Source organism: Dipodomys merriami, unplaced genomic scaffold (assembly GCF_024711535.1).
Source record: "Dipodomys merriami isolate MVZ:Mamm:240054 unplaced genomic scaffold, mDipMer1.0.p SCAF_91, whole genome shotgun sequence".
NCBI lineage: Eukaryota > Metazoa > Chordata > Mammalia > Rodentia > Heteromyidae > Dipodomys > Dipodomys merriami.
The window spans coordinates 854,325-865,000 of record NW_027206524.1 but is presented as its reverse complement, the minus strand read 5'-3'; the positions used below and the strand labels follow the sequence as shown (position 1 = coordinate 865,000).

General features: G+C 50.4%; 1 protein-coding gene and 1 non-coding gene across 6 annotated transcripts in view; one reads left to right on the top strand and one right to left on the bottom strand.

The window, feature by feature from the left end:
* Window positions 1-1,411: 1,411 nt before the first annotated feature.
* On the bottom strand, window positions 1,412-1,518 carry LOC138821390 (U6 spliceosomal RNA). The gene has a single exon (XR_011370140.1). It is a non-coding gene; the product is annotated as a U6 spliceosomal RNA (small nuclear RNA).
* Window positions 1,519-6,320: 4,802 nt separating this feature from the next.
* The window catches only part of LOC138821388 (homeobox protein PKNOX2), a 257,917-nt gene continuing 253,561 nt past the window's right edge, over window positions 6,321-10,676 (top strand). For 4 of the 5 annotated variants that reach the window (XM_070013587.1, XM_070013588.1, XM_070013583.1 and 1 more), the window contains exon 1: window positions 6,321-6,409. The gene's annotated coding sequence lies outside the window, so the exon portion shown is untranslated. Of the gene's footprint in view, window positions 6,410-7,735; window positions 7,903-10,676 lie in introns of those variants that run through there. The other variant, XM_070013584.1, reaches the window with a different exon arrangement.

Here is a 10,676-nt window from a genome sequence, read left to right as displayed (position 1 = left end):
TGGGGGAAAGACAAAGGAAGAGGTAACAATGCTCGATGGGAAATGTACTCATTACCTTACTCATGTTACTATAACCTCTGTACAATATTCCTCTTCACTAGCTATATTGAAATATTCATTTAATTGTTAGCCATAATTACCTTTCTGTGCAATATAGAGCACTAGGAGTCCTTCCTTCTGTCCAACACACCCCGACACCTATCTCCTCTCCATTCTTCCCTTCCCCACACCCTTCCCCTGCTCTGGTAACCACTATTCTTGCCTCTTCTCCTCCCCCTTGGCTTTTGGAGACAGAATAGATAACCTAGGCTGGTCTCAAAGTCCATTCACCTGCTCTAGTCACCTGCGTATGTGGTGGCCTACATCTGGGATTACAGGTGTAGGCCACCACATCTGGCTCATAGTCAGTTGACATCACTTTTGAGCTTCCGTCCACATATAAGTGAGAGCATTGCATATTTCTCTTTATGTATCTGGCTTATTCCACTTAACAACACGTCTTCCGGTTTCATCCACCTTGGCATAAATGACAGCCTTTAAGCTTTTTTAAAAAGTGGCTGATTTGGGCTGGGAAGGTGGTTCAGTGGTAGAGCGCTTGCCTTGCATGCCTGAGGCCCTGGGTTCGATTCCTCAGCACCACATAAGCAAAAAGAAAAAAGCCGGAAGTGGTGCTGTGGCTCAAGTGGTAGAGCGCTAGCCTTGAGCTGAAGAGCTGAGGGACAGTGCCTAGGCCCAGAGTTCAGGCCCCACAACCAGACACCCCCCCAAAAAAAGTGGCTGATTAGTAGTCTATATTGTGTGACTTTATCCATCATAAACTTTTTTTTGCATTTAAAAATTGTATTTTCTTGGGCTGGAAGGTGGCTCAGTGGTAGAGCACTTGCCTTGCATGCTCGAGGCCCTGGGTTCGATTCCTCAGCACCACATAAGAAAAAAGCTGGAAGTGGCGCTGTGGCTCAAGTGGTAGAGCACTAGCCTTGAGCTGAATTGCTGAGGGACAGCGCCCAGGCCCAGAGTTCAGGCCCCACGACCGGACCCCCCCCCCAAAAAAAAATTGTATTTTCTTATAAAGATGCTGTACAGAGGGGTTACAGTTACATCAGTAAGGTAATGAGTACATTTCTTGTGGAGCATTTTTACCCCCTCCTTTGTTTTTCTCCTACTATCCCTTCCCTTCTCTATTTCCCCTACTCCCCCGACCCCCCCCCCCCCAAGTTGTAATGTTCATTTCCAACACAGTGTCTTGTATCATTGTCGCAATGGGTCATCCTGTGTCCTTGTTTCAGCATTTTGTTATTCCTCTTCCCCTCTCCAAATTAGATAAATGTATATACAAGATGCAGGGTACCAAAATTAAATACAGTGACAACAGGGTTATACCATGGGAGGAAGAACATACAAAAGAAACCAACAAAAAAAGGAACACTTCACAAATTTGCGTGTTATCCTTGCACAGGGACCATGCTAATCTTCTCTGTATTGCTCCAATTTTAGTATATGTGCTGCTGAAGAGAGCACCATCATAAACTTTTAAAATGTACTTTTCATTACATCTAAAATATAAATTTGGGACATTCAAAAGTGCAACTGTTAATGTGCCTGAGGGGAATATTCACAGTTTAAAAAATATATAAACAAAGGCAGTGGCATTGGTAGAGCTTGTCATAAATGTTTGGCAGTATTCTTTCCCTAATTAACTCTTAAGCTAATTATTCTAGGACATGGAAAGCCACTAAAAAGTTTGAGGAGAAACCAAGGTGTGATGCGATCTTTGATTTAGGAAGGACATTTTAGTGGTAGAGAAAGAATGGGGATATTGGAGGCCTTTAGGCCAGTTAGGAAATCAAACTATTCCACGGAACATATGAAGTTCCTCAAGTAGATCTGGGACCATGATGAACAAATAAGTTCTATTCAATTTCATCCAACAAAACATTTCTTTAATATATTTTCTAGATTGGAAGCTGGACCAGGTTTTAGGGATCCTAAGATGAAACAAGATATTGTCCCTATTCTTATTGTCCCCATCCTCTACCAAGACTCATTAAAATAATTCAATTGAGAATGAAGGGATTTAGTAGCTGGGACAGTGTTACCAACTGCATTGTACTTCCCTGCTCCCATTCATGCTGAAACTCTAACCCTCCGTGTGACGGTATTTGGAGATAGGCCTTTAAGAAGGTAATTAAGTTTAAATGAAGTCATAAAGCAGGAACTGCAATCCAACAGGACTGGGGTCCTCATATGAGAAGGAAGAGACGTAGAGCTCTGGCTCTCTGTTTGTGTGCACAGAGGAAAGGCCATCTGAGGACATTGTGAGAAGGTACTATGTGCAGGCCAGGAAGAGAGGCCTGGACAGAAACCAATGCTTAGTGGCACTTTGAACTGTGAGAAAGCAACCGTCCTGTGATATTTTGTTTTGGTAGCACAAGCGGACTGATACTGGCAGATCTTAAATTTTAGCTTATAGGATAACACAGGATGATTCCATTAGATCATTGATTATGCGAATCTGGAATCCAAAAGAGAGACAGTTTGGGTTTGTATGAACTGTTTATCCTAAAGACATAGGGGGCTGGGTATAATAGCTCAAATTTGTAATCCCAGTTATTCAGGAGAGGGAGATTGAGAAGGTCAGGATGGGAGGATGGCTCTGGTTTTGTTTTTGTTTTTAACCAGATGATGGAAAAGAAATTATATAATATCTGGATTAAATTTCCATAGTGAAGTGAAAATATTTCTTTCAAAAGTTATAGAGTGCTTGCCTTGCATGCATGAGGCCCCGGGTTTGATTCCTCAGAAAAAGCTGGAAGTGGTGCTATCGCTCCAGTGGTAGAACGCTTGCCTTGAGCTGAAGAGCTAAGGGACAGTGCCCAAGGCCAGAGTTCAGGCCCCACAACTGACCAAAAAAAAAAAAAAAAGTTATAGAGATGTGCCAGGTGCCAGTGGCTCACATCTGTAATCCTAGCCACTCAGGGGGCTATGCATGGTAGCTTGAAGCCAGCCCTAGCAGAAAAATCCATAAGACTCTTATCACTAATTAAGCAGCAAGAACAGAAAAACCAAACCAAACAAAAACCAACCACCCAGAAGTAGAGATATGATTCAAATGGCAGAGTATCAGTCTTGAACAAAAAGCCATGTAAGAGAGTAGGACCTGAGTTCAAGCCCAAGTACCTGCATAAATACATACAAAATAGTTATAGAAAGAACAGTCACATGTCTCCTCCTCCTCCTCCTCCTCCTCCTCCTCTTCCTCCTCCTCCTCCTCCTTTTCCTTCTTTTCCAGTCCTGGGGCATGAACTGAGGGCTTCACTACTGTTTCTGAGCTTCTTTTGCTCAAGGCTAACATTCTACCACTTGAGCCACAGCGCTCCTTCTGGCTTTTTCAGTTTATGTGGTTCTGAGGAATCGAATCCAGGGCTTCATGCATGCTAGGCAAGCACTCTACCACTAAGCCATATTCCCAGCCCCAACAGTCACATTTTATATCTTAATTTTTAAGCTTTTGTAAACTATAAGAACAATTCAAAGCAAGCTATATTGATTGAAAATCACAGTGTGCATTGTAAAGCACCAAAAGGGGAATGAATTCCCGGAAATGGAAACAAGGTTTTTGTTGTTGTTTTTCTTTTCTTTTTGTCTTGTTTGTTCATTTATCTGTCTTTGCGGGAGAGGGGGGGGAAGGGAGGTGTAGGGGGCCTAGAAATGGAGGGACAAAGGCTGAACAAATGCCGCAGTGGTACTCACTAGATACTATGTTGGAAAAGAAACATACAACTTGTGGGTGGGATGGGAGGGAAAAACTGGGAAAGGGGAAGGAAGGGGTGACATAGTCCAAAAAGAAATGTAGCTGGATGCCAGTGGCTCACACCTATAATCCTAGCTACTCAGGAGGCTGAGATCTGAGGATCAAGAGTCAAAGCCAGCCCATGCAGGAATGTGAGACTCTTATCTCCAATTAATAACACCCCTCTACCCCCGCCCCAAAGCCAGAAGTGGAGCTGTGGCTCAAGTAGCAGAATGCTAGCTTTGAGTTTAAAAAAAAACAAAAACACTCAAAATTCAGGGACAGTGCCCAGGCCTCAAGTTCATGGTCCAGGACAGGAACCAAAAAAAAAAAAAAAAAAAGTACTCATTACATTACTTATAAAACAGTAACCCCTCTGTACATCACCTTTATAATAACAATAAAAAATATTTAATTAAGAAAAGCACCAAAAAGGGAATTAGTGGAGATCATAGCATTTGAGAAGATTCCACAAACTAATAACTCATGGCCATGGAGCTGCCATTTCAAAAAAGAATTGAGCATTGCACTGGATGTTAAAAACGAGGGTGTGACACGTGTGAATCAGTGATACATGGCTGCTGCCTGCAGTACTATTTGTGATATATTTATGGCTCACTGACACCTCTCTGATGGGGTTAAGTATTTACATGCAGTTAGACTTCCCTTCCATCTGCAGGCTTCAGCAACCTACTAGGAGTTTTGGGTAAGAGAGACCGGCCCCCTCCAGGTCCTGGGCATGGCCAAATGGTCTTTACTTCCCTGTATTAGGCTTCCCTCTGAGACTTTATAGCAGCCTGACCTCCTGCCTCTGGGTTGGTGAATCTGCTGGCTTCTGTACCACATACAAAGGGCAAGTACATTTATTATTATTATATTATTATACAATGTATAATATATAATAGCGATTATGCTGTCAGCAGCCACAGTCTCTGACCACAGATCAGAGGCTGGAGTGACATAAATCCACCCATGAAGTCACTGGTGCAGCTACAGGAAAGTGAGAAGATTCAGGCCCCTCTATTGCTGGTTTCTGAGTAAAGAGTTTCTTCCACAGGAACTTTGTGGGGGTGAATTGGAAGGCACTGGGACGATCTAGAACAGTAGCAAGTCTTGGGTGTGATGCAAAGTTTCAGTTACCTCCTCTGAGCCATGGAATGGTTATAGCTCTTTTTTTTTATTTATTTTTTATTTTTTTTATTTATTGCCCATGACTGAGACAGGACAGTAGTGACCCAAGGGCTCGGAATAGACTAAAGAGCACTCTTCAGCTTCTTGGATCAGATTCTTTATTGAAAACCTGGCTGGTGGGTTTCCCTTTCTATTTTCCCAGCTTATACTTTGTGTAGGCTTTATCCAAGCCCCCTGCCAGGCACTGGGTCAGAGAATCAATCGCTGCCTGCCTGGGATTGAAATGGCCCCTCTATAGGGTCAGGAGGGGGCTCTCTGGTTCCTTTATGCAGAGGGCTGTGTGCTAAGCTGTTGAAGTGTTCGAGCCAGTATTTGCCAATAATTGCAGGGTAGCCTTGAACTTATATCAGGCACTTAGTAGGACTGTCATCCTTGAATAAAAGGAATCCTTGAATAAATGTGGAATGAATAGAGGCACTGATTGCACTTGGTCTCACCCTACAGAAGGCACAGAAGTGAGGAGCCAGTTTCCTCTTGGAAGCAGGTAAAACCATCCTCCCAAATCCAGACTGAAATAGCCCCCCCCACCTATTCCTTTACTGCACTTCAAATCCAGAACTCACTGAGTTTACTTATTACGAACAGGCTTACCTGAGTTCCAAACTAAAGCCTCTACCCCTCTTTTACTGCTCCCTTTGCCCCCACCCCATCCCACACTTCCTTCCCTTGAACCAAACGCCCCAGGAAACCCACTGGATAAAAAGAAAGAAAGAAAAGAAAAAGCTCTTGAGAGTAGGAATAACTAACCAGAATGTCATCTGAGCACCTTTTGTGGGGCCAGGGTAATGAGAATTATTCAAATGCAATCATAAAAATGAGGCCAGGCAGGCAGGAATGAGGCGGAGGGAGAGTGATGATGGAGGACCGATTCTTGCTAGTTTTTAAGTGTCATAATTCCTCTCCCCCACTCCCGAGGGTGCTCTCTTGAGGTCCCCAGAAAGACTTCACCTCATTTTGGTCCCTTCCGCGCCACCAGATGTCTTGGAACTTGGCCCGGGTGTTCAAGGAGGACCTGGCCTGGGGTGGTGGGTGGGGGTGCTACTCCCGAGTCTGCAAAGTCGGCTGGACTTCCCTCATCGCTCCCCCCCCAACCTCCCATCCGAGAAGCTCCCTTCGATTTGGAGGCTTCTTCCCCTGCACCAGGCAGGCAGGCAGGCTCCCCACCGGCAGGAGCAGGCCGGCCACCCGACTTCCGAGCCGATCCTCCAGTAGAGGGAGACACTCCAGCGGCTCCTGAGAAGCGGCTGGGGCCGGGAGTGGGTGGGGGTGATGGGGGGGGGGAGAAAGGGGGAGTGGGGAGAGGGGAGGTGTGTGCAGGGAGGGGGGGGTCCGGGGGGCGGGTCCCTGTGCCGCTGACGTCCCGAGCAGTGCTGGGAAGTATAGGCTGTGTTGTCACGCCGGTGTCAGTCTGATGAAGATTGGCATCAGGTAAGCTGTCATTCATTTCCATGTCAGAGACGCTTTTGCAAGCGGCGGCGGCGGCGGCGCAGCGACGGCGGCGGCGGCGGCGGCGGCGGCGGCTGCGGGCGGCTGCCTCAGAGCGCGTGTGTTTTATTCCAGTCCCCCAAGCCAGAGTATTATTCATTGCGACAGGGCAAGGAGGAAGAGAGGCAGAGAGGGAGGCAGCAGGGAGGAGAGAGAGGGAGAGGGAGAGAGGGAGGCAGGAGCAGGGAGGAGGGAGGCAGGGAGCAGAGAGGGACGGCGGGAGCGTGCAGAGCGAGGCTGGGGAAGCGCCGGGAGAGCGCCGAGCGGAGCCGCGCGAGGGGCGGCGAGGCCGGGCGCGGAGGCGGCGGGAGCCGCGCGGCCCCGCCTGCGCCCCGGCCCGGCCTGAGCGCTGCCGCCGCCGCCGCCGCCACCACCGCCGCCGCCTGCGCCTGGCCCGCCTCGGGCCCGCGGCCGGGGCGCGCTTTTGTCGGCAGTGGCGAGGAGCCGGGGGCCGCGGGCTCGGCTCGCCGCGGGCCCAGGACTCCATAGCGGGCGGGCTGGGAGCGGTGCGCCGGGAGCGCCCGGGGGCCCGAGAATAGGAACCGGCGCGCGGGCCAGAGCCGCGGCGCGGGCGGCCGGGCGCTCCGCGGAGCGAGGCTGGGAACCACCGGCGGGCTCCAGGTTCTCTTTCTCCCGGCTTCCGGAGCTCCGGAGCCGGCGGCGTCTCCAGCCTGCAACTGCTTGGGAGCGGCTGGACGCTGGAGCGGCCCCTGCGCCCGGGCCGGGTGGCTGGGGTCCAGGAGCGGTGGCCGAGTCCTGCGGGGGGCCTGGGGGAGGCAGCGCGGGCGAAGGGTTCGCAAGAGGATCCGTGGGGATAGGAGAACGCGAGTGGGGTCAGGGAAGCCGAGATCCCAGCAGCCACGCTCTGGGAGCCCTAAACCCGGGGCGGGGAGCGAATTTGTAGGGTCACTGGCTTTCCGCGGATCATTGGAGAGTCTGGGGGAGGATAGGGGGAGAAAAGGCGATCTTGGAAATGAGTAGAGGTCTTGACTCCAGAACTAGAAGAATCTGTAAGGGGGAGGTGGGGGGGGGACAGAAAGCGCCCAAGAACCGAAAGCTGAGGTTGGGGGTGGGGGTGGGAACGGGGCAGGGTCCGGAGTCTGCCGCGCAAAGTTTGCGTTTCTTTCCGCTTAGGCGAGGGGCTCTCCCGGCTCCCCAACCCGGAGTAGAGCCGCGCGCGTGGGGCCACGCTCTGGTGGCGGGGTGGGGTGTGGGGGGCGTGGGGGGATCTTCACCGGAGAGCCAGGGGTTCCCGCGCTACGGTAGGGAGACCCCGGTCGGGAATTCGAGGGGGTGGTGTGTGGATCAGCCCTTGAAATTAGGGCTGGGCTGTAGGACCGGCTGAAGTTTGGGTTTTAGGACCCGGGCTGTTCTCCGAACCGGGATTGAAGGGCCGCTGAGTAGTTTACGCGGAGGCCAGAGCACCAGGGCTGGAGGTAGGAGTTTGGGCCCCAAGGTTAGATTTGAGGCTGAAATCGGAAGTCAGGGTGCCGAGTTTTTGTTTGTTTTTTTCCTTTTAAGGATTTGATCACAGAATCACGACACTTTTTATTGGCGCCGTGGCTACTGGGATTTGGGGGATGGTCGCGCGTTCGGGTCGTGATGGGGAGTGGGTGGAAAAAGCTTTTAAGCTGGAGACCAAAGTAGCTGACTGGATCCATGTCAGGGTGAGCCCCGAACCTGGAAGGGGAGAGAATTTAGGGGGCACACAGGACCTAGGGAGAGAGATTCCGGGAATCTACGAGACGCTCGGGGCGAAGCCACAGGGCAGCCTCACGGAGTGGATCGGAGGATCCGACCCTGGCGGCTCGGGCTCCAGGAGCCACGCGGGGTCCTCGGGCGCAGCGCGGCCGGCGGGGATCGCGGCCTGCGATGGGTTGGGGGAGGGTGGGCGCGAGTTTCGAGGTGCCACATGGGGCTTGGGGGTGGGGGGGGGAGACGTCGGGAGGCGGGGATCGCGGGCAGGCCGGGCGGGCTGAAAATCCGAACCGTCCCCAGCTCTTCCCCGCCGCCCGTGCAGCCAGGGAAGCTACGAGCCTTTCTGCCCCGGGGTGGGGGGATGGGGATGGGGAGAAGGAAGTTTGGGGTTCTCTTAGCCCACTCGTCTTGGAACTTCTCTACAGTATTATTATTATTATTATTATTATTATTATTTCAAATACTCTCCAACGGATGGAAGCTATAAAAAACACTTGGCATTCTGGGCAGATTTAGACAACACCCACCCACCTCCCAGATCTGAGAACTGATGTTGGCCCCAAACACAGCTGATCTACTACCCCTAGGCCACCCGGACCCCTCGCCTGATCGCTTATTCTACCCTCCTGAGGCCCTGGACCCTTGGTAGATGTGTTTGTGGGGGGCCCTCGGTTCGAACACTGCATCCACAAGTCTTGGATGTGCGACTACGAGATGTAGAGAGGTTTCCACCGCGGAGGGAAGTTAGTTCTTCGGTCAGCTAGGAAGCGTGCGTTAAAGGCGTGGAGAAGAAGAACGCTTGAGAGTTCCTCCTTGGCTCTCTTAAGCCTTGCTTCCCAACCCATCTTCAGCCCAGCGCACCCCTGGTTGACTGCGCCAGGCAACCCTTGCCAGCACCCAGAAAGTCAGGAACCAAAGACGTGAATGGCTTTAGCGACCCGAAGGGGCGATGGGGCTCCACGGCTGTTTGTTTTCCACGCTTGGAATTCGGGCTCGCTCTCTTCCCCTCTCTCTCCCTCTCCTTTTCGCTGCCTCTGGCTCGCTCTAAGGAGAGCCGGAGGGGGGTCGGGGTGGGGGTGGGGGGAGCCGTGACCCCGCAGAGACTCCTAGGTCACCACCTCCCCTTTGTGAGCCCGTGAAAGCCGGGAGAAAGAGAAGCTGCTGCCAATCGGGGCTCGGGGGTTACTGGGGGGAGATGGGCCGGAGCACCGAACACAGTCAAAAGGCCTAGCGCAAATTGCACTGAAGTGTACCCAACTTGGGACTGGCTGTTTTATGATCCTTGCTGGGAGTTTACTGCTCTGTGCTTTTAAGTCTATAGATTGCTTTAAGTTAATGAAAGTGCTGCTTTCAAAAGGGAGCTTTTATTGTGCGGCGGTGACAAATCCAGTACCTCCCTTTTACTCTCCCCAAATGGGCTTGCTTTAGAAAGAGGGTCTTGTGGGTCTTCCCCACCACGAGGATTAATGAAAGTCCACGTCCAAGTAATCCAGAAAGACATGTTTACTTCGTTCTCAAGTCTACATTTCATCTGCCCATTCCTGAGTCGCCCTTCTTCCCTGACTTTCTAATTGTGGCTTGATGGCTCCCACACCCCCACTCCCCCACATTGCTTTAGGTGGTTCTGATCTGGGTCCATCCAACCCAAACTGGATTTCAGGATTTCACCCCCACCCCCCACCCCGTTGCCGATTCAAATGGCAACTGAAATATTTACTGGAACTGGGGGGGGGGAGGGGTTTTGCCTTGCATTGAGTAAGATAAATGTGTTTAAATGGCTGGGAACCTTGAGAAGAAACAAGGCAGGCTGTTTGTTTGTTTGTTTTTTTAGTAATCCCCCCACCCCTTTTCCCCCCACCCCCAAATCTGTTTGGCACAAAAGGTGAGACAACAGGGTTGGGTTGTTTTTTTTTTTTTTTTTTTTTTTGACTAGGTCCTAACACAGAAACTGCAGCAGAGGCCCGGCTGTGGCTTTGACCGCAATGTCATAACCATTTAAACTGTGGTTAGTTGTTCAAAGCTCCAAGCTTCTCCAAGCTGGGTTTCATTAACTCTACACCAGTTGCCTGGAAGTTCAGTAGCAATAAATTGTATAAACACATTTGAAGTAAGTTAGTGATGAAATAAAGAGAATTACTGTCTTGTGAGTGGAGAATCCTGAATTCATGGAGTTCTAGCTTAACTGGAAACATACCTCCTCTCCCTTGGCCTTGAAGTTTATGGGTGTATTACAGTGTGTGTTAAATTTCTTTCTGCCATGTCCATCTTCAACTTGGGGCTGTAACTCATTAGAGGCCAACGCATGCCTAGAAAGCAAAAATGGCTGGGTTTTAAAGGGGGTGGGGTGGGGTGGGGTCTCTATTAGCCAGATTTAGGAATCAAACCAAAGTGATCTCCCTGACTTCCATACCCTTCCTGATTTGTAAACGTTAACATAAACAGCCCAGAGCAGGGGCAAATTAGATTTTTAAATGTTAGAGACTTAATAATACTGTGTTGTTAGCAGTTGAAA